The sequence below is a fragment of the Carassius gibelio genome, chromosome A2 (assembly GCF_023724105.1).
Source record: "Carassius gibelio isolate Cgi1373 ecotype wild population from Czech Republic chromosome A2, carGib1.2-hapl.c, whole genome shotgun sequence".
Lineage (NCBI taxonomy): Eukaryota > Metazoa > Chordata > Actinopteri > Cypriniformes > Cyprinidae > Carassius > Carassius gibelio.
In genome coordinates this window covers 28872811-28899953 of record NC_068372.1, presented here as the reverse complement: position 1 = coordinate 28899953, position 27143 = coordinate 28872811, and the positions used below count along the sequence as shown (strand labels likewise).

Sequence of the window (27143 nt, the reverse complement as noted above, 5' to 3'; positions counted from 1 at the left end):
AAACACAAACCCACACATTCTTACCTGTAAAAGTTTGTTCAGGTTTTTACAACCAGATGCTGCACAATGTTGCTGCATCATGAAAAACTCACAGATTTTTATTTTTGATTGACGACATATAGACCATTCCAAGATAGCGGACATGTAGACTTGTGGAATCTACCTATACATATTTACGGAAAAAGGATCACCCCTCTCCTAAAAATGACTTGTAAACTCAGTCAGGTGTAGCTTATCAATCACCTTCTCAATGGCATACTTTTTTTTATTTATTTTTCTTACAAGTTGGTGTTTTATCTTTCACTTTGATGTTATAAATACAGCTGGATGAAACAAAAACTGTGTTCGTCTCCATTTCAGACTGCAAAAGGAACAAAATGTGATTACTTTCAGGGGGTGATTCTTTTCTATACTCACTGGAGATATATGATGTTGAACAGTTCTGAAACGTTGCTAAGGTATTCGATTGTAAGTCATTTATATTAAGGTCATGTAAAGGTTAGGTATTCAAAATGAAAACCGCTTATGCATTCACAAAAACACTTAGTATATGTTCAAGAAGTTCAGCTAAATACAGGTTTACAAGTATGTGTAAAATAAATAACATGTACAGTATAAATAGTGCATTATGTCATTGTAAAAAAAAGAGTCATTTGAAATAGTTTATGAACATATTATTTATGTGACCACTCACTAGTGTTACAGCATCTGGACTGTTTGTCCTGCAGGTCGGGAGTCTGATAATGTGTGTGTGTGTGTGTGTGTGTGTGTGTGTGTGTGTGTGTGTGTGTGTGTGTGTGTGTGTGTGTGTGTGTGTGTGTGTGCGTGTGTGTTTGCAGGTGTTTGGCAGCCCAGGGGAGCTGAAGGCTAAAGTGGAGACACTGGCTCAGTGGATCAGGGAGTCACAGTACATGGTGGTGCATGACGTCATCAGGCATCCCGGACTTCTACTGTTGTTTTGTTTATTTATTTTTTTGTTTGTTTGTTTGTTAGTGGGGAAGCTAGTGTGGACTGTTGGTGCTGTTCATCTGTGCTATGGTAGATGGCGCTCCAAACTGCTATTTTGAAGGCATGAAAGAGGATGGTGACTCAAGCACAAAAACTGACAAACAGCACAATAAAAGTAGTCAGTGTTGCTTTTTTTGCTTTACATACAAGTCATCTGAAGTCATACAATAGCTTTATGTGAAATGTTCAACTATTCACGAAAATCATGAATTCTTGGTTAGCTCTCATTTCTTTGTTACAAGTCTCATTTATGTTAGTACAAGAACGTAAGAGCATTGCACTTTTTTCCTAGAGTCGTCATGGAACGTCATCTGAACATATTCAATATCAGTTCACTGTCCCTTTGAAGTTAGGACCAAGAGTAAAATATAAACGTTTTCCATGTAATGCCATCAACTGAGGTATTTCTCCTGAAATCGATGGCTTTGCATTTGTGTTTTCCACCCACATTCGTAATCTTCTGGCAGCTCAGTGGAAGGAAACCGGGATTTAATCCTTTGGAAATAACCAAAACCATGCTTTTCATATCCAGAAATAGAGATTTTGCCTGCTTCCGTATTTATTTGTGTATTTGCTTTGCTTATTTACTGTACAGATTCAATACACTTGTGCATTCGCTAATAACAGATTGCACTGAAGTGTCTGAAGTCCCATATTAATATGACCTCAAAGGAGATCAAATTTGGATAGGTTAAGAAAAAATGATGTTATCCTGGTTCGTGCAGAATCACAGTAATTACAGAGAGCCGTCACTAGAGGGCGATCTGCAGTTTTAGTACTGTACAAATAACAGCTGAAAGTCTCCTTCAAATCTTAGGCTGGGTTCTTGCATACTGGCCAAAGTTTTTGTATATATAATGTGAAGCAGTAATGTGCAGCAATGAATGAATCTCTTGTAAACTTCACATTTTGTCAGAATGTATTTGGTCATCCTGGCATTCCATGCATAGAAAATACTGCACACTAAACTTTTTTTAATCCAGTTACCAAAATGTCTAATTTTCATTTAGTTTATGGAAAATAATATTAAAATTAAAACTATACATTTATTTCCTTTTAATTTACGAATAATGTATTTTCTTTTAATTAATTTAAAAACAAACTATACATATTAAAATACTAATAACATAACTGAATTATTACAACTGAAAACATAAAACAAAAATAAAACTAAGTGAATTCAAAATATTGATACAATTCTAATAGTATTTAAATGATACTAAAGAAACGTTAGTAGTATTAGTGTGCTATTCTGAACACAGTGATGGTTTTGCATCTGATAACAATTCACCGGAAAATAACTGAATGATAATTCTGATCTTAACATTTTCTCTAAGTAGAATGCTCTTGGGCTGTTTCTGAATGAAGCCTTTAGCACTGGACCCTAGCACTTTTTTCTATCTTGTATTGAATTTCCCTGATTAACAACACATAATTGATCGGTTGTGGCTGATGTAAAGATGAGCATTCAATAATCTCTTTTTTTTCTGATTTCATTTTAATTGTAGTTATTTTTAGTAATTTTGTTGTCTTTTTGATATTTATTAAATATGGAATAAAACAATTAATGTCACAAAATGTATTTAAATACGTCTATATAATTTTTATTCATTTTATTTCAGTTATAATATGATCCTTCAGAAACCATTCTGATTTGCTGATTTAATGCTCAATAATTTTTCTTATTATTATCTATATTAAAAACCGCGGAATGAATTCTGTAATTAATTGAAAGGTCAAAAGAAAAACATTTATATGAAATATAAGACTTTACTGTCACTTTTGATCATTTTAATGCACCCTTGCCTAATAAAAGTATTAATTTCTTTGGGAAAAACTTACTAACCCAAAACATTTAAATGGTAGTGTGGATTCAAAATGTTTGCAAGAAATAAAAAGCACTATTCACTATTCACTATTTGGCATGATGTGAGAGTGAGTATAAAACTTGTGTTTATAGTTGAACTATTATTCTAAAATGTATATAGACACAAACTCTCTCTGGCCTTACTTTAAGGGAACAAGTTGACACATTTCATGTTTGAGTGTTTTAATATTCTGCAGGCATATTGATCTAAACAGCAGTGCACTAGAATATCCCTTCAATTTCCCACATTGCACAGCTGGTTGGTGTGCTATGCAGTATTTCATAAGTGAAGAGCTTACTTGGGATATACGTAGTCTCTGGCTCAGACGGCGTGCCCACATTCTGTTTACTGACCGTCTATGTATTGCACACAAAAAATGTCAAGCGCTTTCTCAAACATTGAGCTCCAGTCTGATTGCTCGGCTTGATGCAATTTCCAAAAGTCAGAGTGCACAGGTTTATATCAGTGCTGCACCGGGAAACAAACTTGTTTCAGGAAGAACTAAACATGCATTTGTTAAAGTTTTTGACGTTGAATCTTTGAAAGACAGTCGAAAGTTGTCATTTTGAGATACCTAGTGAGCAAGCATACTTTTGTTTTCATCCGATTACAGATTTCCCCGCCTCCAAATGTCACATTAAGGAAAAGCTAACTGTGTGTGACGGTTAACGTGTTACTCAGACGCCCTCTTTCTGTCTGAGCAGGAGATTCTTGGCCAGAATAAGCTGCAGTGTGTACAAAACTTTGATCAGTAGCCTAAAGTCTGGATAGGACTTATTTAGGGGGTTATGTAGTACTTGTAAGTGCTTATCCAAGTTTAGTCAGAACAGAAAACTTTTGATAAGTCAGGCAGCAAAAGCCTCTGCATGTGTGTAACTAGAAAAGCATGAAAAAGCAAACCGGATTTCAGCAGGATTGGCTGTTGTGTGTGTTAAATTAAAATCCCAAGTGCACAAGAGCAAGATTTCTGCCCGTTTAAGTGAACTTCTAACACCATCCGCAGTTATTAGGAAGTGCAGTGACCTCCTGCTGTTCCCTATGATAACTAAAACCCTGTCTTTGTAATCCCAAGATTCCCAGCAGCTCAGCTCAGCAGTGCTCTCTGAATCACAGAGGGAGAAGAGGATCAGACCGGAGAGGAAGGCTTGTGGGAATAGAGAGTCATTTTGTTCTTTCCTTCTGAAGTTCACTGGTTTCTTGCACCAAAAATAGTTTTATATAATCATTTTCAAACCTAAAACAACACAGGTATTCACTATAAGTCTGGTATAATTTATGCATTTGATGGATTGACATGCATGTATTTTAAAGTATGCATTTTATCATTTAATTTCACTTGGATTTAAACCCATCACTTTTTTTTTTTTTATGTTTCTACCACCGTGCTCTTTGTTTATTATATCGAATCTATACACACTATTCACTGCACAATACTAAAAGTTTGGGATAAGATTTTTTTATTTTATAAAATAAGTCTGAGGTCCCTTCAGAGGACTTCAAATAATGCTAACCCTTAAGCAAAATACAGAACTACCAAATTTTGCTATAATTTTGATTGCATCATATAATGATTGCTGCTAATAGAGTTCATTGTCTGTTTGATTACGTCTTTCATTGATTATTCCATACATTTCTGCCACATGCACAAAGTGACAGTCACTACTGATAAGCCACTACTAAATATTAAAGAAATTTAATTTTCTGTAAAGTTGCTTTGCAACGATTTGTTCAATAAACTTGAATTGAATTGAAAGTCTCTGTTCACCAAAGCACCATTTTTTTAAATCAAAAATATAAAACAGTAATATTATTACAATTTGAAATATCTGTTTTCTATTTAAATATATATTAAAATCGAATTTATTCCTGTGATCTGACCTGAATTTTCAGCATCATTCCTCCAGTCTTAAGTGTCACATGATCTTCAGAAATCATTCTGATATGCTGAATTGCTCCACAAGAAACATTTCTGATTATTATCATCAATGTTGAAAACAGTTCTTCATATTGTAGATTCTTTCACTAATGGAAAGTTCCTAACAGCCTTTGTCTGAAATGTATTTACTGTCACTTCTGACCAATTTAATGCATTCTTGATGAATCCAAGTATATAAAAAAAACGTTTGAAGGGTAAAATATTTGTACTTAATATGTATATTTGCATGTTGATGTCATTGTGCACAGATTTCAGAACTAGATCTTTTTGCGGTTTGGCTTCCTTTATAAATGTATTATTTTACCCCTATATATTTTGAGTTTTGAAACTGACACGGTTTTCATATCCATCAACCTCTATATTTGTAAAAGATCAAGGAAAATTCAGTTTTTCAGGATATGAGCCAAAAAGACTCCTGACTGAAATTAAGGACAAGAGACTATATTTCAACTAAAGCATGTGTGTGATCTCTGTGCTGTGATGTCTGTGTATATCAGAGGTCTTAACGGAGGAGATGCCTCACTTTAACATCATGTGTCTCAGTCTGACTCACGTGGCACCGCTGCAGAGGACAGGACACCTCAAATACCTCATCACGGCCTTCACCTGCGCTCCGGCTTCCCCAGGTAATGACAGATATTATGCACAAAAACATCCAGTCTGATTGGCTGGCTTCATGCTCTCATACTGTTTTGATCAAAAGTTCTGACCTCTGTCCCGTGTGTGACGTCAGATATGTCATGTTGATTAGCTCTTAATTTTCTTGCAGACGAAGGCAATCAGCATGTCTTGTTCCAGGCAAATGACTTGAAGCTGTTAATGTTGAATCTAGCATATTGACGTGATGAATTCCACATTTTAGTCAAGCAGACATAATTAAAAGCCCTCAGTCATCATATATTGTATTGTATTTTTTTATGTTATGTAATGTTTTGTATTTGAATTAGGGTTATTGTCATAAACTTCATTATATCATATAAACATTAAAAAAATATTTTATTTCAGTTTGTTGCTAAGGAAATATTTGACATGTTTGTTTAGTTTTAGCTGAAGTACTAAAATAACTCCAACTAAAATGTAAAAATTATTCATTTGTATTATTTAAATAATTTTAGAAAAATACAAAATAAAACGTAAATGACGACAACACTTGTCTAAACGTGTAAACACAAAAAAAGGAAACTAAAATTGATTTGAACAAAAACACACAAAAAAACGACAAAAATTACAGATTACATTGCATTCTAAAAACTGTATTACTACTTGAATTATATTAAAATAACACTGATTTGAACTGATTTAAACAACCCACAGTCATATTGATGGAATTGTCATGATTTACTCATCCTTTCTTTAATCACTCCTCTTTCTCTTGTTATGGATTGTGTTAATTTCTAATTTTTCTGTTCTTATTGGGTATGTTTATTTCTCTCTGTATCTGCCAGGGATCGATTGTCTGAGCTGCATGGAAACATGTTTGTTGAAGAATGTGAGAAGTGCAGCAAGTATAGTATGTAATCGATGAAAATCTGAACATGTTAATGAAGTCTGTCTGCAAGAATAACCATGTCTTATGTAGTTTAACAAGTACCAGACCTTCAGGATTGTTTTAAACTTGTTGCTGTGTTACTGGTTGCTAAGAGCAGATAATGATGTAAAAAGACAGAGTTTAAATGATTTATTTGACCAGCAGCACATAGCGGTGGAAACGACCTTCAGTCTAACTTAACCTTGCAAAGTTTCAAATGTCTTAAGAAAGACCTTCAAACTAACGTATTAGCTGAAGTGTGTAATGTTGTATGTTAAACACTTTGTCATAGGTTAAAGTAAAGTCAGTTTCAAGCAAATATTTGGGTTCATTACAGGTTAAGCTTGGTCAAAAGCATTTCTGGTTTATTACCACAAACATTATTTTAATTTGTCCCAAAAAGCAAAAATCTAACTTACAGTGGACATAAATGGAGCCAGTCTTTTAAGATTAAAATACTTTGTTTCCTTGTCAAAGCAGATTTGTACAAATTCAGCTTCACATCCCATGATCACTTGCTCACCAATGGATCCTCTGCAGTGAATGGGTGCCGTCAGAATGAGAGTCCAAACAGCTGATAAAAACATCACAATAATCCACAAGTGATCCACACCTCTCCATCCATCAGTTAACATCTTGAGAAGTGAAAAGCTGTGTGTTCGTAATAAATAAATCCATCACTATGACGTTTTTAACTTTAGTCCTCTATTTATTATAATATTGCTTTCTCCATAGGAAAAAGTTGTCCTGTCTGAATCGGGAGAGAAACATGCACAGATCAAGCACTGTTTCTACACAAAAACAGTCCAAAACAGCTCTAAACAAATGTTGATGGATTTTGATGTGAGAAAACAACAGGGGTGGACTTTTCACAGCAGGAAGTGTAATTATGGATAATGGACTGGGATTTTAAATGAAATTGATGCCTTAAATTTAAAACACCTTGATGTCATTTCACAAGAGTTTTGTGGATTATTGGGACTGTTAGGACTCTCATTCTGATGGCACCCATTCACTGCAGAGGATCCACTGGTGAGCAATTGATGTTGTGCTGAACTTCTCCAAATCTGTTCCCAATAGGAAACAAACTCATCTTGGGTTGTATTGATTGAGCTTAACTTGTGCTGAACCTGAAATATTCCTTCACTGTTCAAAGACTTTATAAACTATAAGGCATTTTGTATGTTGACTTAACGCTGCATGCTTTCTAAATATTGCTGTTTGTTTGTCAAAATTCCACCAGTTTTGGACAGAAAAATAGGTAAAGAAAACCGATAGCATTTACAGAAAAGACTTTGATGAATTTATAATCTCCAAAAACATATTGATTCTAGTTCACTGTGTATGTTTGGCATTGAACATGCAGTATTGAATTTGAATGTGCATCATAGCTCTTTCTAGCAGATAAAGGCTGTGAGAATGCTGTGTTCTTCATCACAAACACAAATCTCAATCAAAGGAGACAGCGGGTCGTGTGCAGGTACTGCCACTGTCACACTGATAAGCACTTGTGTCCCGGGCTGTTTCAGGCAATGTGTTCGGCACACTTTAATCGAAGTGATGGGTCTGAAGCCAACCGGACACTACTGAAATGGCAAGCACTCAAGAGGACTCCGATCTTGCAGGTGATTGCAACATTTCAAAGGAATGGACCTTAAAAGTCCATCATGATTTTCTATGATTGAAAGAAGACAGAATTTCATGGTACACAAAATGTTTTATTATATGCCTATAGTGAAAAAATATATAGCAAGCTTGCTATTGCTAGCCTCTAAGAATAATTACCCACCCTACCTTTAAATCTGTTGCTGGCCTTCCATTTTTAAGCACATTCTCACATGTTTTTTGTCCTGTCTATTGTTATGGATTTCACTGTGTTAGTAATTCCTATTTCAAGAGTGAATCCAGCATAAAATATTTGCAGTGTCCACAAATCAAGTTACATACAATCTCATAAAGTTTGATTATAATCAATGAAGCTTTCTAAATTGTGCAATGAATCTGTTTTTTTACATTGCATCTGCACTTTGTTATGAGATGATTCACTAGCATGTGGAACTGAAGTGAACCAAAACTTGGCTCTTACACATGACTGACAAGGTTCTGGAAATTCATTGGTCAAATGTAGGGATGTTACAATCACTCAACTCTCGGTGCGATATTGTATTGATACTGATTTTGATTCATGATACTGATTTCACAATATGATTTTCTCACAATTTGTTTATCAACAAAATTTGATTTTAGACAAATTATAAATGAAAAAGTGTCCTTTGATTATTGCTTGGGTAAAATGCTGCACATGTCTTTGTAAGTAAACAGAAATTTTAAAACAAACCCCAAATCAAAAAAATAAAGACTAGAATTAAACTAAATCTCTTCATATGCTTTGCCTGTGCTCTTTCCAATTTAAAATCACAATCCACACAAAGATTCTGCATACATGCAGCATGAAAACATTTTAATCTGAATTAGATTGTATAATCTCGAAATCTGAAGCAAAAACAGAATGCTCTGACTTTAGCTTTTTGAAACTATACTACAGAAAACACATCTGCTCAACACAGAAACAGCAACACTTATAATTTAAATGAACTGTTTCCTTGTAATATATTTGATAATGTATTCCTTTGATTCAAAGCTGTATTTTCAGCATCATTACTCCAGTCTTCAGTCACATGTTCCTTCAGAAATCATTCTAATATGCTGATTTTGCTGTTAAATAAACATTTGTGATAATTATCAATGTTAAAAACAGTTGTTAAACAAATAAAAAAAGGCATTTTTCAGAGGCTAATATTGAATGACTGACATTAGTAATTGAAGCTGTCCGTAGCCTGCTAGAGTCTGTGCTGAGGGCCCTCGGGAGCCCTAGGGATCTGCTCAGTTGTCATTGGCAGTCTCAGGCTTTTATGGCCCCAACCAGTCTGAGGCCCCTGGGCACCGGCTCCTTCGCTTTATAATCCAGCCATGAGCATCCTCTGACTTTGCAGCAGGCAAGTGTTACGTCATCAGGGGGCCAGCCTCATGAAAATCGTCTTAAGAAAGGAGAAATTTCTTAAGATAAAGTTCTGTGTCAGATGTATGGGTGCTCTCATATGTGCTGTATGTTGCTGAAGAATGTCCTATTTATGACTTTGAAAGTTAAAAATAGCTTCCTATTTGACTAATTTTGTAAAGTTGTTACACATAATCATGACAAATCATTGTTTACATTATCGATTATTGGTGTCACTTAAGAACTTGTGTACATCCCTCGGAATACCAATACCACATCCCAGGTTTACCAGCTATGACATCTCACAAGCATGACTTACTTTAAGTATCTATCATGTAGATAATTAAATCACTAAAAATCTATCACATAATTAAATTATAAATCAGTTTTAACTTTGAGACAAAAAACATCATGAGAAGAACCCAAACTGATTTATATGTATTATAATGCTAATGCTTAATTACAACAATTTATATTTATAAATCCAATACATTTATAAAACATCTTACCTTTGTGTGTGTGTTTTCTCTGCAGAGGGAAGCTGATCAGCACTATATTGGACTGCGAGGACTCACTGCCTGACAGAGACCTGAGTAGAGCTGATGAAGCATGTCGGTAAGGAAGAGAAGTATCCAGAGAATGAGAAGGTGTGCTCTAATAATACAGGGAGAAGGCCATTATATTTAGGGAATTAAGAATGCTTACTGAGAACAAGGCAAATAGCAATTACAGGTCTAAAATAAGATTGAGATCTTATTCTAAAATAAGTTTTGGGTTCAATACATGAATTTAGGAAATTAAATTCAAAGGCAGATACTAGCTTTGCTCTTATGTACTGTATAGTGGTTAACTAGAATAATTTCAGTTTCATGACAATTTTTAAATGTCCACAGGAATATATAGAGCAATAAATCATGACTTTGGGTTAATGTATTGCGAAACTACAATTAATTTGTTGACTTAATGTATACATAGCCAGTGTGTACTTCCTGTACAATCCTGTCAAACATCAAACTTGTTGATGTGTTGCATGCAAATCCTTCGGCTTCAGGACAAATGAATAGATTAGATTCAGATCATTGTATCAACAGCACCAGATCCAGCTTAATTATATTACAGTTAACGTACGGCCGTCTCACAAGACTGCACACACATACAAACCATCCCACAACACCTGCTGCACATCTGACCCATGACTGTCTCCTGGGCTTCCGCATGCTTTCTAAAATCCACTGCAGCTTGAAAGATAATAAACGTGACCTTGGAAGTAGACACCGCTCGAATGTGTAAAGCACACTTACAGTTTGAGTTCCTCCAGTCTGTCAAGGTATTACAAAGCTGTATGTCTCTTTCTGTATAACTGTTTCCTAGTTTTCAAGATCACTAGATATTAAATCATTTATAAATGAGATACTTCATGTTTAGAAATTGGAATGTGTGTTATTAAAGGAGTAATTCACCCAAAAATAATAATGTGCCGAAAATGCACTCACCTTAAAGTCATCCAAACTAGATGAGTTTGTTTCTTCATCAGAACAGATTTAGCATTACGTCACTTGCTCAGCAATAGATCATCTTCACAAGACATTAACTGATGGACTGGAGTGGCAGGGATTACTTGTGGAATCATTAGTGATTTTTTTATTTATTTTTTATCAGCTGTTTGGACTCTCATTCTGACGGCACCCATTGGTGAGCAAGTGTTGGATTAAGCTAAAATTCATCGGGTATGGACTGAAACCTCTTTGAAATGTAACCACCTTTTGTCTTTTAATTGGGTTTTAGCTCATCAAAGCAGGTGGCATCCAAGTGGATACACGGCACTCTGGGATTGAAAGTGTGTTTAGGTGAAATCAGGACAGTGCCGATGAGTTTCCTACGACCACATGAGATTCAAAAACCAATCAAGTGCCTACAATCTCCTGCTCAGACTTAAAGAAGATTCGTAATTCTCACTTTTGCTGTTTTTCACTCTCAATTTTCTCTCTCATGGTCTGAGGCCACTAGTGGTTTCTTTACAAGAAAAATACCCTTTTTTTTTCTTAGCCTGCTGCGATCATCCATTTCGAAAGATGTCTGGATTTTGGATGTTTTGGTGAAAGGAAGGTTCAGCAAATCTCTTTCTTTAAGGTATGCATTAAGAAAGCTCTTCTTCATCCAGGTCATAGTAGTTCATGGGGAATTAATTGAGCTTTTCGGAAACCAGTATTCATTATGTTTTGTAAAGGATAATTATCTCCTTATGTGTATTGCTGTTTCTAGCCTCTTCAAAATTGCCTACCCTAGTTTTAATTAAACATGAGTATTGTACTGAAGTGTGTTCTTTAAAGTTAATGATGTTCAGATAAAAAGATTTCAGACAAGCTTAGAAACAGTGATGAGAAGAAGCACAAGCTGTTACAGCTGAACTCATGTGAGAGTTCAGTTCAGGTCTGTGAATAACTTAAATCCTTTTCTTCTCCGCTGTTGCACGTTGCTATTCTGTATCTGATGTTTTCTGCAATGTCAGGTTAGCAAACATTCTTCAAGCTTCTTGACCCATTTTGCTCATTTCAGAATTTTCTGTATACATTTTGTTTAAGATGACCTGGCTATTAATTCAACTTATTATTATTTAACAAAAAAAAAAAAAAAATAGAGATCTGCCTCTTCTAACCAAACACACTGGAAGGAAGCTGGTTATAGTCAGCCTTCAGCCTACCAAACATGTACGTCTCACCAACATGAAAAAATCCATTCTAATTAAAAAAATAATTTGAATAGATACTTTTTTTTCTTTTTTTTGCAAGGACGCATTAAATTGATCAAATGTAACAAAGACATTAATAATGTTACAAAAGGTTTCTATTTTAAATGAATGCTGTTCTTTTCTGTTTGTCAAAGAATCCTGAAAAAAATATCACTTTTTTCCATGAAACTATTACACACCACAACTGTTTTCACCATTGATGATAATAAGAAATATTTATTGAGCAGCAAATCATCATATTAGAATGATTTCTGAAGATCACGTGACACTGAAGACTGTAGGAATGATGCTGAAAATACAGCTTTGATCACAGGAATAAATGACATTTTACAGTATATTCAAATAGAAAATATTATATAAATTGTAATAATATTTCACAATATTACTGTTAATACTATAAAAATAAATACAGCCTTGATGAACTTAAGACATACGGAGCCCTGCATATAATATGCGGACAAAAATATATTTCTCATACTAACAAATTAAGAATTTGTTCGCTCTTTTTTTATTCTTTTCTGTGTTAGTTAAAGCATAGCCACAAATAAAACCCCTTCATTCCCCCCAAAATTTATTTGTTCCCTCATTTAAAAACCATTACCATGTTGTACTAATTTACTTAAAGCGAGGGAACAAATTAATAACACATGCCAACTATTGACTAAAACAAGGAAAAAAATGTATACAATGTGGCCACAATAAGTGTCTCCTTAATCATGAATTTCAAAAATATTACCAACCACTAAGTTTTTTTTTTAACGATGACTCATTTTATAAGGATCATTTTCAGTTAATATGTAGACAACAGCACAGCAGCTCACTAGATTTATAGTCTTTGTCTTAGTCCTCACCCACACAAAAATACACATTGTTCCACAAACAGTGAGCGGTGAACACACACTCAGATTAGCGTCCTTCAAAAGCACAGCTGTGCTAAACCTCGTCTGACCATTCATGCTCATTATTAAAACAATCTCAAATTAAGAAGCTTTGCAACTTCATCAAAGAGTCAGGATGGATTTTCACTTAAGCTTGTATCGTTTGTCTGTCGTTTCTTTCGGATCTCATCATGTGGCTAGAATGTCCTTAATGGATTAATCCTATTCATTTTTAAACATGTCGTTATCTGCCCATGTTTGACTCATGTTCTATCTAAAGGTTATTTTTGCCGCTTTACCTCATTGCTTCCACTTCCTGTCAACATCTCAGTTCCCAAATTGGATTTATATAAGTCTTTTTGAAATTCAAAGCCTGACACAGCATGAGATACAACATGTCAGATTTTTGGAGGGGGAGTTTATGGTATTATAGCAGCTTAACATGTACAGAAGTAGAATGTGACATTTCTGCTGCAGTTTCGTAATGTCGGTCTGTAATCGGAATCTGCTGTGATTGATTAAAGTGTGCATTTGTTCAAAGTAAATTAGAATTTCACACAGACAGGTGAAAAAATGCTTCTGCTCATCAAGGCTGCATTTGCTACAAAAATGATATGGGGAAATAATATTGCAATTTAAAATAACTGTTTTCTGTTTAAATTTACTGTAAAATATAATTTGTTCCTGTGATCAAAGCAGTATTTATAGCATCATAACTCCAGTTTTCAGTGTCACATGATCTTCAGAAATCGTTTTAATATGATGATTTGCTGCTCAAGAAACATTTCTGATTATTATCAATGTTGATGAACGCAGTAGCTTGTCAGCAAACTACGGCTCTGTCTAGTAAGTACCACTCCATTTGAAAGCAGGTGATGGATATTTAGTACTAATCACAGAACCAGCTTTAGTAAAGATACCAGCATGACAATCGCATGCGATTAATTGTGCAGCCCTAGTCAGTATTATTTCTGTTTGCCAGCTGATCTGTGCAGTTGTTCTGTATTTAGATCTTGGCAAATCATGGTTATGTACTGTAAAATAAACATATTGTGATCTTTCCTATTCTATCATTTCCAATCACTTAGATAAAGGTTAATCTTTGTCTCGTTGGTCCATCAACTCAGTTCCAAAACTACTGGCTCACATTTGTGAAGAATCTTGCCTTTATCGAGCGCAGCGTTAGTTCGGTCAGGCCACGGAGGCAAGGCTGTGAACAGCTGATTGCTATGTACAGTAGCTTCTGTAATTCTGTGTCAAATACTGTACATTGACAGAGAATCACCCTAGCTTTCTTGAGGTTGTTGGTGATTTTACAGACATGTATTTTACGGTTCATTTCCACAGCTTTTATGATTTGTCTGTCATAATATACTGATGTTTTTCTCAGCCGATCAGGTCATTGTTAGTTGCTGATGTCACTGGTAGTTTCCAAACTCTCGATTTCTTTATGCCCTTTGTTTTCACTATAGTTCTAATTGACTTCCTCTTTTCTTTTAGCATCCAAATTGCTTGCTTTTTTTCCAGAGACAGCTTCCTCGTCTTCATCCTGATTTGTGTGTGTTATCATCGCATGCAAGACTTAGAGTGCAGAAGCAATGGATATCCCTTACAAAAGGAAAATATATTTTTACCAATATATTTCTTAAAATATATTGTGATATATTATTTTCCCTTTTTATTTTCTAATAAATTATATATTTGAATACATTGAATAATATATTGATGATACATATATTATATAATATATTGCAAAATATACAAATGATTGCCGCTTTCAATATATTGCAATATATTGGAAAAAATAAATATTAAATCCCATTTATAAGAATATATGCCAAATATATTACATGATATTTTCCAATATACTACAATATATTTTTGTTTAATAAGGGATAACTAATAAGACATATTCCCTGCTTTTAATATCTGAGGAATTAATGCAACAGGACACAGCTGAACAAGACCTGTGAGGAAACTGTTCCAATACTTATGCTCACATCAGATAGGGAGACTCTAAAAGTGCTGATCTTCATAGCTGGTAAAACATCTTTGTGTTGAATCACTCAATAATAAAATGTGTCATTCTGTCTTGTCTCATATATTTATCTTTTAATCATATTTACAGATTTCTTGACTACACAGCAAACAGAACAATTTTGTATTTTGGCCCTGTGTATATTTATATATAATTTCCCGGTAGGTGAACGCTCATGCAGAAATGCCAAATAAAACAACAGAGGCACAGGGAAAGGCTGGATACACACAGAGCTAATGTTCTGATTGCTCATGGGACCAGATCTGTTCCGGTAAAGTCAGCAGCTGCTTCTCTTATGATCAAAGAAGAATGAAAGCTGATCTGAAAACTCCTAGAACAAAGTCCTGGTACAAGCTGCACTGTCCTGGATTCCTTTCAGAATCCCAATGGTACGTTCACTGCATGAACCCTTAAAGGGGGTCATGTGATGTTTCTAAAAAGAACATTATTTTGTGTATTTGGTGTTTATGCAGTTTAAGGATCAAAAAATATTGTTTCTCCTTTATGCCCCACCATTCTGAAAAACACTTTTTTTTTTATTACAAAGCAAGGTGTGCTCTGATTGGCCAGCTATCCAGTGCATTGTGATTGGCCGAATACCGAATATCAAGTGCGTGTAGAACACATGGAACGCATCCAGTGGGGACATAATTACTGATTATAATGACCTATACTGTCTTTTTATGTGTTGTGTTTCATATCACACCACATAAACATAAAACCATGTCTGCATTTGTGATCGGAGAAACAACAAACTACAAGTTCTACTCTACACTGCTCAAAATTTGTGTTTGAATCATCAGTGGCAGATTCTTTAAATATAGCTTACTTACAGACTGTGAGTCAGAAACGCAAGACTGTCCTTGCAAAGAGTGAGGAACTACAGGTGGGCCTTAGAAGAAGACAGCTTATGAGTAGTTTATCCACTACAGATTGTCTAAATGAGCAGACATCGCACAGCTCTGTCATCAAAATCGACGAAGTGATGGTCAACAGATCGATATTTGTGTAACCGGCTGGTTTCTGCTGTGCTGCAGAAAGCAGATTATTATAGTTCATACTGAGTTATCATAGGCTATTTCATACTGAAGCGCAAATTTGTTTTGGAGGGGTGGTGAAGTGGTTAAAGCTCAGAGCTGGTCAGAATGCTGCTGCTTGATTGCTGGTTGTTATGAAATGCACTGCAAAAATACTTTCTTCTTCAATATTTTTGTCTGTTCCCAGTAGCTAAACATTCTTAAAGGAATAGTTTTGAGAACAGATTTTGACAATTTTAGCACTACCAATAGATCCTCTGCAATGAATGGGTGCTGTCAGAACGAGAGTCTGAAAAATACATCACAATAATCCACAAGTTATCCACACCAATGCAGTCCATCGATTAATGTCTTGTGAAGCCAAAAGCTGTGTGTTTGTAAGAACAAAATCTATTAAGATGTTTCTAAACTGTTGCTTCCAGCTTAGACGGCAACCCTGGAGAGTTTTGTTCCAACACTAGTACAACACACATACAATGTAGTTTTCAAATACTCCCGAAGGACTTGATTAGCTACATCAGGTAATTAAGTATGAAATTCAAACTCTGCAGGACTCCAGCGCTCTAGGAAATGAGTTCGACACCCCTGAGCTAAAATACAAGTCCTCTATTCATTTTTTTTTTCTCCAGTGAGAAAGTCATCTCATCTGAATCTATATGCACGGATCAAGCATCGTTTACAACAAAAACAGTCCAAAATGGCTCTAAAATATGTGGCTGGATTTTGATGAGAGAACAACAGATGGTCTTTTTCACTGGAGGAAGCATTAATAAGTATTCATTTGGCCAGAAATTACAGTTTAAAGTTAAAACGTCTTGATGGATTTGGTTTTTTACAAACACGCAGCTTTTCACTTCAACAGACTCCAAGTTTAAACAAAAAGTCCATTCTTATTGTGTAAGGGTACAAACACAGCGTCTCTTTTACAGATTCTTGTAAAGCGTGCCAGAAAATGACACTGTAGAAATTGTTTTAATGGAAGGCAATTGGCAGACACCTGAATTGCCATGTTACAGCTCTGTTGAACAGTCAGACCCCTTAGATCATTTTCCCATCATTCCCGGCACATCTCAGAATGGAGGTCTCTGCTCCCCCTCCGGGCTGTTCAAGCGTCCTGTCGCCTCCGCAGCATATGAACACCTTCCTGCTTTGTTACCCATCAACCTTATCAACAGCACTCATGGCGATCAGCAGAAAAAATATTCATAAAATATTCATGACTTCAACTCAAACCTGCTCCCTCAAATTGGAACAGAAATTTAAATCTGTACTTGGCAAATCTGCATATGTCACTTGGTAGCACCATTTGTCCTTAACACATGACTTTTCTTTCTTTTATTAGTTTATAGCCTGTTGTTTGTTTTATTTTTATGCAAATACTTCTGAAAAAAACAAATGCAAAATTTGTCATATCAGTTACAGCATATATATATATATATATATATATATATATATATATATATATATATATTAGGGGTGTAACGATACGCGTATTCGTATTGAACCGTTCGGTACGACGCTTTCGGTTCGGTACGCGGTACGCATTATGTATACCGAACGGTTCGTTGGAGTAATTAATTATATTTGAAAAAAAAAAAAAAGACAGAGAAAGAAATATAATGATATGCGTTCAACAAGGTAGCCCAATAACCCAAACAACGTAACAGGCAACGCCCCTGACACTCCCGAAGAAGAAAAAAACACCATCTTATATGTTTATGTTAGGCTACTCAGCAGGCGCTCGCTCACTCAGTACGCGCTGAAGGCTCGTTGCAAAATAGCCAATGCGTTTAACAGACTAGAAATGAGAAGATCCTCCAATAACCAACAGGTCTGGTGTTTGGGTGCACTTTGGATTCCCTTTAAGCTATAATGGTGATGGCAAGAGAGTGGTGGATAAAAAAACAACGGTATGTCGCATCTGCAACATGACCGGGTACACCAGCGGGATTACAAAAAAAAAAAAAAAAAAAAAACCCAGCGGGAATATCTGGGATATATGCGTCAGTACTATCTGGGAAAAGACGAAAAAAAGGAGAAACATGCACGCAGCAAACTATCCCTGCAGCATTTAGACACTATAGCTTACAGGGAATCCAACCCAAACACCAGACCTGTTGGTTATTTTAGGATCTTATATTTCTGGTCTGTTAAATGCATTAGACATTTTGTAACGAGCCTTCAGCGCGTGCTGAGTGAGCGAGCGCCTTAGGGGCCGTTCACATATCGTGCCTAAAAACGCATGGAAAACGCTAAGCGCGTCTTTCTCCTCCTTTCCAAAGCGCTCGGGCAGAAGCGCTCATGAGGCGTCTGTCTTTGCTAAGCAACAATGACGTGCTCTCTCCATGAGACGCGGAAATTTCAGCGAAGGATAAATGGATTTGCAGCTCTAAAAATCGCTTGCAGTAGCTCTGCTACTGAATTTATTTCAAAATTGCAATCCATATACAACTATGATCAGCTGTTCCTTCATCTTGGCTGAGCTCTCAACCTTGTTACGGGAAAGGATGAAGCTGATTGGTTGGTTCTTGTCACATGACCCGCGGTGCGCTTGCGGCATTCTGAAAAGTTGAGATGTTTTTACATTTTGCTGTATCTAAAACGTATCGTACCGAACCGAACCGAACCGTGACATCAGTGTATCGTATCGAACCGAACCGTGAATTTTGTGAACCGTTACACCCCTAATATATATATATATATATATATATATATATATATATATATATATATATATATATAAAAAGATTATTAATATTAGTCAGTGCAAGTTTCTTTCAGTTAAAACAGCCTAGACATGCATTTTAGTCTGGGACTAGGCTCAAGCATTGTCTGTGGAACCAGGGGTTAGTTTTAACTCCTGGTTATATATGATACATAAATTTATAAGGCTTCTAAATTAACAACGTGATCAACACTTTGCTCTCGTCAGCGTCGCCCTGGAAACGGGTTGAGCGGCCACACCTGCTCCCCATCAAGCTCTGGCTTCATAAGACTTACAGATGAAGGGAGGGAGAGAGAGAGAGAGGGGTAGACCGAGCACCTAAATCCCCTCACGTTGGTTATTTCCCCCCACCGACTGTTTAATAAAAATCCACCCTTCAGGGAACTTACCTGCATCCTTGTGTCGTGTGCTTCTTCACCCCGTCACTATACGTATATATTTGTGTTCCATGTAAGTAGTATTCATTGCTATCTGTAATTTATACAGCCTTTCCAAAACACATTTGTGTTGAAACTTTGCATTTGCTTTCATAACCATGAATGAGAAATATTCACAAAAGTTCAAGGAAAGATACTCAGCAATTAAAAAATCAAGCTGACCCCAACATAACAGGGGGGTTAAATTAATGTGTTAATTAAATTATTTATTATTCATTTAGCATAATTTAGTCTAATATTATATAACTTATTAATAATATGTATTTATATTTATTTCTATAAATATATAATGTTATTTCACCCAAAACTTTTCAGGTTTGCATGACTGAAGTGTCGTCTGTATTTGGTGATGTTGCTGCTGAGTGTGTAAGGAACAAAGAAAGTCACAGTTATACTGCATCACTCATGGACATCTGCACTGAAGTGATAAACATTCACTCTAGAACAAATGAAATGCAGTCTTTGATTTGACTCATTAGCATAGCACTCCGCTAATGAGCTGATTAGATTAGAGAAACACAGCAGACATGGATAAAAGTGGCCTCCAGGAACGGCATCAAAAAACACTGTGGTACACTACAAAGTAAGTAGTCTGGGAATATAACAACAACACAGGCTTCAGCAAAGCACATCAGACAGGCGTCCCTGGCATATCCCATGATCCTTGGCTCGGATGCAGTCACAATCATTCGCCCTCAGCGATAGTAAAACTCAGAATACCTGATACCAATTTGGAAACCACATCACTTTCGTTGTCGTCAAACCGCCTTGAGTCATAAGTGTGGCCTTATCTCACAGTGAAACACCCTTTCTCCCTCAGACATGTGGCCCCCCGGGCCAATTCAGACTTAATTGAAAAGGTTCACTGCAAATTGCAAACAGAAGGCAGAGCAAAAAAACTAAACAAAGCAACTGTTAAAAATACAAAAACAGTTTCTTGGGCTTTTTTTTCAGCTGAAGGGTTTCTGTAGGGGCACTTGCGATCCTGTCTAGTAGGTTTCTGTGCAAATGCTGACAATGCAAGTCTGGCTGCAGAAGGTGAGATTGCGAGTTGTACATAAAGACATGCGCGAACATTGATTGAAGTTGTATTATGGTTGTCTCAGGCAATCTTTACACGAAAGAGCCTCAACATCTGAAATTCACAAAATTCTCAAATTCTAATTTCTGGAGTGAAGTGGCTTCATTCATCTGTCCATCTCACACACATGATACAGTATTATTGGCTCATCAACAACAGCAGGATATTTTTCAGATCTCGTCTATTGAAATTTTATTTTAGCTGTTAACATCAGCCACATGGAGAAAAAGAAAATGTGCTATTGTCATTATCACCTGATGGCTTTCGTGTAGGCTATTCAGATCAATTTAGCTGTATCTTTAAGAACTCTGTCCTGAGCCATTCCTACTATACTGTAATCATATACTATCCTTCAAAAGCTTGATTTCAGTAGCAGTTTTAAAACTTTTATTCAGCAAGGACACATTATATTGACCAAAAAAAAAAAAGTGGCAGCAGAGGCATTTATGTGAAATAAAAATGTCTATTTCAAATAAATGCTGTTCTGTCTATTCAACAGAGTCCTGATAAAAGTATCATGGTTATCACCAAAATATTAAGCAGCACAACTGTTTTCAACATTGATAATAATCAGATTTGTTTCTTGAGAAGCAAATTAGAATGACTTTCTTCACAATATTACTGTTTTTACTGTTTAATTCACCTTGTATCCTAAGGCCAGTTCCACAATGGCATCATCTTGCTGAAAGTGAAATCATTTTGGAGGGAAAACAACAGCACAAAATCTGCAAGCATTAGCAATGGATTCTCATGTGATCCTGTTTGAAATCAGTTTGATAACAGTTGCTCATCACGGTTTGACGAATTCAGTTTCATTCCTTTTCTTAACTCTGTCTTAACTTATTTTATTTCTATGGTCTGGTGTATTTTGGAGTAAAAACCATATTTAATAAAACAAATGTGGGTGGGACGTTTTGATAAAAGTTTATAAATAAATCTAAATAAAATTAATAAATTGGATTAAGAAAGTAAATGGGATCAACACTGGTTTCATGTTGATAGTAAGTATAAACTTGATTTGTCCAAGTTTTGGAGTTTAACCATTGCAAATTATGCAATCATGCATTACCATGTTAAGCCTTTGCTAATTTGTTATATCTGCTTTATTTTTGCTATCCACCTTGCAAAACCTATCAAAAAGTAACAAATGTTTTATTTTCTCTAGTAAGCACACTAATAAATTCACAAACTATCATATATCATACTGTTATAATCATTATTCAGAAGGTACAGGATGCATTATCCATCTATTTGATTCATTTCATGTTTAATATTCACTTGAGTTTCCAAAGTGAAACTTTGTCTGTTTATTTAATACTTTGTGCCCAATTATGAATTTATCATGCCGTATTGTGGATTTAAATTGCTCACACTGAGGTGTTTATGACAGTTATTGTTTATGACAGTTGATGCCACAAACAATGAACCCAATTTCCTTCTTTTCAAAGCTCTACATGCATTATGTAATTACGCAGAAATCTTAAAGTGGTTTGAACACTGATGATTGAAGGTGGGAAATTTCAGGCACTCGTCAAGCCGCGGGAGCTGATAGGTGTTTCACGCAGCTGAATATTCATATGTTGCCCAGGGTACATATTTAAAATATTTAGTTGGAGGTGGTTTTACTGTCAGTTGCCAAAAGAGCAAGGGCAGCTTTAAAATGCCACACTTTGAGGGTCACGTTAGAATCAGGCCAGTAAAATCAGAGTAACTGAGGCCAGAGGAGACTGTAAATCCTGTCCATGAGATCAGCAAACGTCTCAGCGTCACACATTTTTAAGCTCCATTACAGGCATGATATGCCACTTTTTCCACCGTTGGGATGAAGAGCACTTCATGTTCTGTCCCAAAACAACATGCTAACGACCCATTAACCGATGCCACTTACTGTGATATTATGACGGACACTGCTGGATTACTGTACAACCACAGCTGATGCAAAGTCATCTCTACAACATTTTGAAAAATACCACTATATTTGAGGATATAACTAGGAGAAAATGGTAAGATTGCATCAGGACTTTGCATTATAGTCCCTATCTCATATTTCCTTAATGTCTCGGTGTTAAACATAATGTCACGAGCATGGGAAATCGCATGGAAATTATATGCAGATACAGTAAGGTTATGCGTAGTAAAACTAGGCATTGTAAGCTCCATATATGGTGATTTCAGGGAGGAGTCAAGGTGGAGATGAATGTAGGCGCAATCTTCCCGTGACTGGAATTTATAAAGAGATTTTTGCGCAAGTTCTTGGGTACATGATCTAGTTTTGTAAAAATGTGTTCTTATGCCACAATGCACAGTTCATTTCACATGACGCATCTCTTTCATTCTGGCTTAAGTGTAGGTGCTGGGTGGTTAATCAGTGAGATTCATGACAGCTTTTACAGATGCCCAATAAATAATGCAAGTACAATTTTTTCCAATTAAACAGAATAGGAAGTGAGAAGGTTTTTACAAAAATGTTTTGAATATTTGATGTTAATAATATATTTATAATAGGGGTGCTCCCATTGATCATCTATCTATTGCTATTGGCTGATAATCACTTTGTGAAGTCTGATCATTGGTCTCTATAAAGGCCAATGTCATAAACTGATCTGAAGCTGACAACATGTCTGCATTGAGAGCAGGGGTGGATCTAGAAAAATATTGATGGGGTGGCGAGAAGTGGGCAGGAATTTTTGAGGGGTGGCAACATATGGCAGATGTATATATACTGAATTTAGTCACAGTTATCACAGTTTGATGATAAATATTCAATAATTATGTGCACACTACAAAGGGACACAGGCTATCATTTACAAACTCAATCTCATGCAATCAATGTCTTGCAAATTTTTATTTTGCTGGGTTATAGACAGAGTTTACATATCAAGTATGCTAATACTTGAAATATAGCAAACTCTACTGTGCAAAAGTACTACATTTCTGTTTGAGTTTCTTCAAGTTATACTGAAATTTTATTTTGACAGGTTGTCGTAAAGACATTGCCTTTTCTGTCAGTCTGTGTACGATACGAATGAATGACGATAGTTTTATCAAATGAAATGGTGAAATCCTCTCATAACGCACTGATGTGCACATGTGTAGCATACATCATGCATCAATATAGTGAAGAGCTGAAAACACCACGCGTGCTTCAGTGTGTGTGTGTGTGAGTGTGTGTGTGTGTGTGTGTGTGTGTGTAGTAGAGCACACATTCCCAGAGACGTGTATAACCATAAGCACCATAAAGGTTCCCATAAGCAGGATTTATTGTTGTGTTACTATGATAAAACCATAGTTTATTTTTGTAAGGGTTGTGATATGCACATTTTTTGTTGAAGAAATTATAAAGCCTGTGTCATCTATTGCAAAAAGGTAGCCACAAATTAAAGATTAAGTAAATATTTAAATTAAATGTTTGGTCAGTAGACTAAACAAGGATTTGTTTGTCCTGTAAGTGTACAGCAGCAATCACATGGAATTTGTAATAAAATGCACATAAATTGTTTATTTTGTATTTGCCTACATTCTGTATTTTAACAGTGTTATCATTAACCAATCATTATTGCCTCATAATTTTGTATATAATGCATTTTAAGCCATTTTAAAGGCTATTGATGGCTTAGGTCTGTTTTTATAGCTACAACAACAACAAAATATTACAGTATATTGTAAATTATTAGATTTTGGGGATCGCAAATCATTTGAATCAGTTCGGGAGTTCGGAGCGGGTTCGCCAATCACTTGAGTCAGTTCGGGAGTTCAAAGCGGATTCGCGAATAATTTGAGTCAGTTTGGGGATTGCGAATCATTTGAATCAGTTCGGGAGTTCGTAGCGGGATCGCGAATCATTTGAGTCAGTTTGGGGATCGCAAATCATTTGAATCAGTTCGGGAGTTCGGAGCGGGTTCGCGAATCTTTTGAGTCAGTTCGGGAGTTCAAAACGGGTTCGCGAATCATTTGAGTCAGTTTGGGGATCGCAAATCATTTGAATCAATTCGGGAGTTCGTAGCGGGTTCGCGAATCATTTGAGTCAGTTTGGGGATCGCAAATCATTTGAATCAGTTCGGGAGTTCGGAGCGGGTTCGCGAATCATTTGAGTCAGTTTGGGGATCGCGAATCATTTGAATCAGTTCGGGAGTTCGGAGCGGGATCGCGAATCATTTGAGTCAGTTTGAGAGTTCGGAGCGGGTTCACGAATCATTTGAGTCAGTTTGAGAGTTCGGAGCGGGTTCGCGAATCATTTGAATCAGTTCGGGAGTTCGTAGCGGGTTCGCGAATCACTTGAGTCAGTTCGGGAGTTCAAAGCGGGTTCGCGAATCATTTGAGTCAGTTTGGGGATCGCAAATCATTTGAATCAGTTCGGGAGTTCGGAGCGGGATCACGAATCACAAAAGATTCGCGCTCGTAAATTTTCAAATTGGCCCAGGGCCGTCGCCAGAACAAACCAAATGGGGGGGCATTTAATTTTCATAGGGGGGCACACTTTTTTAATGATCTGAGACAGACCATAACATAAACCCATATTAGGCTATAACTAAAATAGACCACAATAGTCTTGTTTTGTTCAATTATTCAAATAAAATACTTAACCGTTTGATCTCAACGTCTCTGTTTATTGTCTCTTAACATTTCCTAAACCGCCAAAAATTTATTCTGAGATCGCATGCAACGCGCAGCTCAGCTGCGCAAAGGAATTGCGTATAAACAATACAATACTATATGTTTAACTAAATGAATTGCATGATTTATATATACATATACATATACTTACACACAAACTGCATATTGTAATTTGAATTAATAAAACTACTAACACAAAAATAACATATTGAAAGGTCTGCTGCTGGAGACTTGCCATTGGCTGTTGTATTTGAATAATTAATGAGGTAGGTCTTTGCAAGGTTTGGGTTCTGTTTTGGGATGTTTTAACAGTCATTTATGAATATAATTATATTTAAAATTATGTTCTGTGTAATAATGCGTTGAATAATGAATCGTCTGAATCATTTCTGAAGGTAATGAGTTATGCATTTCTAGTGTTACCGTTGTAGTGACTACTGTTCCTGTGAGCCAAGTTCTGCTGAAACAACGTTATTGGTGCAATGATCTAAATCAATAACATTCAATATTAAACGTGTAACTGCGCGTTCACACCGGTTGCGTCGGGAGCGTCAAAAATTTTTCTTGCAGTTCTGCTCACAACGCTGCAGAAAGATTCGTGAGCGCTCAGATGCTCTGACGTAGTCCGAATGCTTATTTTGTATTAAAAGTGTCCGCAAAGCTATCAGACTTGTGTCAACCTGTCCTCTATTTTGCTTGGGAACTGATGTGATCGGAGCTGCGTCCTCTGGAATCCTCTCAAGCGGTTGACTTCTACGTTCCGATTGGTTGCTGCCCAACCGCGTTATAGCTCATTACCATAAAGTCGCCTTGATTTAAACTCTGCTCGACGCTCTCAAAGGCCAAGTCGCGCCGCTCCTAGCCACTGCTCGACGCTGGTTTACATTGAAAATGAATGACTTCCGGCCACTTTGACGTTCTCGACGCCGGCGGTGTGAATGCACAGTAATGAAAGTTTGGTTAATTGTTCTGTGCGTTACGTTTAGGGGGGCACAAAAAGTCATTTGGGGGGGCACTGCCCCCCAATGCCCCCCCTTGACGACGGGCCTGAATTGGCCATAACCTTTAATTTGTTGCTGCCAACTGGGGTGGCAGCAGGGGTGGCAAGGCTTTCTTTTAACCTCTGTCTGGCATGGATCAAATAATTGTAATGCTGAGGGTGAGGTATAATTCAGCTTTTTAATTAAATAACTTACGTTATTTGAAAGCTTTCTGTGAGATGTGTTCCTGTGGTTTAGTGGTAGAGCATGTTTTAGCAGTGCGAAAGGTTGTGGGACATGTTACACAAACTGGTAACAAAAATGTATAGACTGAACACACTTTGGATAAAAGCATCTGCTAAATGCGTAAATGTAATTTCACAAACAGCGTGAGTGAATCACTGCTCTCTTTCCTTCTCAAAATGCACAAATGGCTTCAAATCAGCACACTGCAACTGCACTGTAAGGGAGCTGCACAGCTGAAACAGGGGTTGTCACTTGCATAATCAAGGCAGTGTCGCTTCATCACTAAAGTTTATAATTTGCATTTCTTTTTAAGTCTTCCAGTGTTTAAACCATTCAGCATGCACACATAAGACCCCCTCATATACAGCTCACTACATCATGCTTTCACTATGTGTAAGATATTGTGCAACAATTGCCCCATTATGAAAACCAAAATGCACTACATTATAAAACATTTAGCTGAGATAATTATATCAATCATATCATTTATCATCTACTTGATAAAAGAAGTCTTTGAAAAGATTTATAGATTGCATACTCTTATCCTAAAATTTATCCTAGCTTTTAAAACTGCTTTTTTTCTAGGTACACTTGCACAATGTTTTCATTTAGGTTATTCTAAGCATTTTTGGGAAATTGCCGCAGTTCTTCTGTGGATTTAGACTCGGTTGCCTCAACTGTTGTTAAAACTGAGTTGTGTAACTCAAACCGTGTCTTGTTGAGTAGAGCTGTGTTTTTCACTGAGTGACTAACCACTGAGCAGCTGTGTTGCAACACCCTGGCAGTCATCCTTAACAAACTAGCATTGCTTGTGTATTTCACTGAGTTTCACATGTAAACTCTCGCCTGGTTATAACTGGCTTTCATCAATATTTCAAAGCAGCTATCAGTCAGCCTGTAAGTGAAATTAAAGCAGTTACATTTTGAAATCTCACATGGAGCTGAAAGCACATGAGAAATCAACGATGATTTAAGGATTTTCTGACAGCGTTTCAGATATAATCTGCTGTTTATTATAGC

At 36.3% G+C, this 27143-nt stretch overlaps 1 long non-coding RNA gene and 1 pseudogene across 1 annotated transcript; both read left to right on the top strand.

Annotated features, from left to right (window-relative positions):
• The first annotated feature begins 112 nt into the window (after positions 1–112).
• On the top strand, positions 113–1439 carry LOC127937922 (uncharacterized). Its single transcript, XR_008148596.1, has 2 exons — positions 113–468; positions 840–1439. It is a non-coding gene; the product is annotated as an uncharacterized LOC127937922 (long non-coding RNA).
• A 3394-nt stretch (positions 1440–4833) lies between these two features.
• The window catches only part of LOC128023056 (NAD-dependent protein deacylase sirtuin-6-like), a 32875-nt pseudogene continuing 10565 nt past the window's right edge, over positions 4834–27143 (top strand).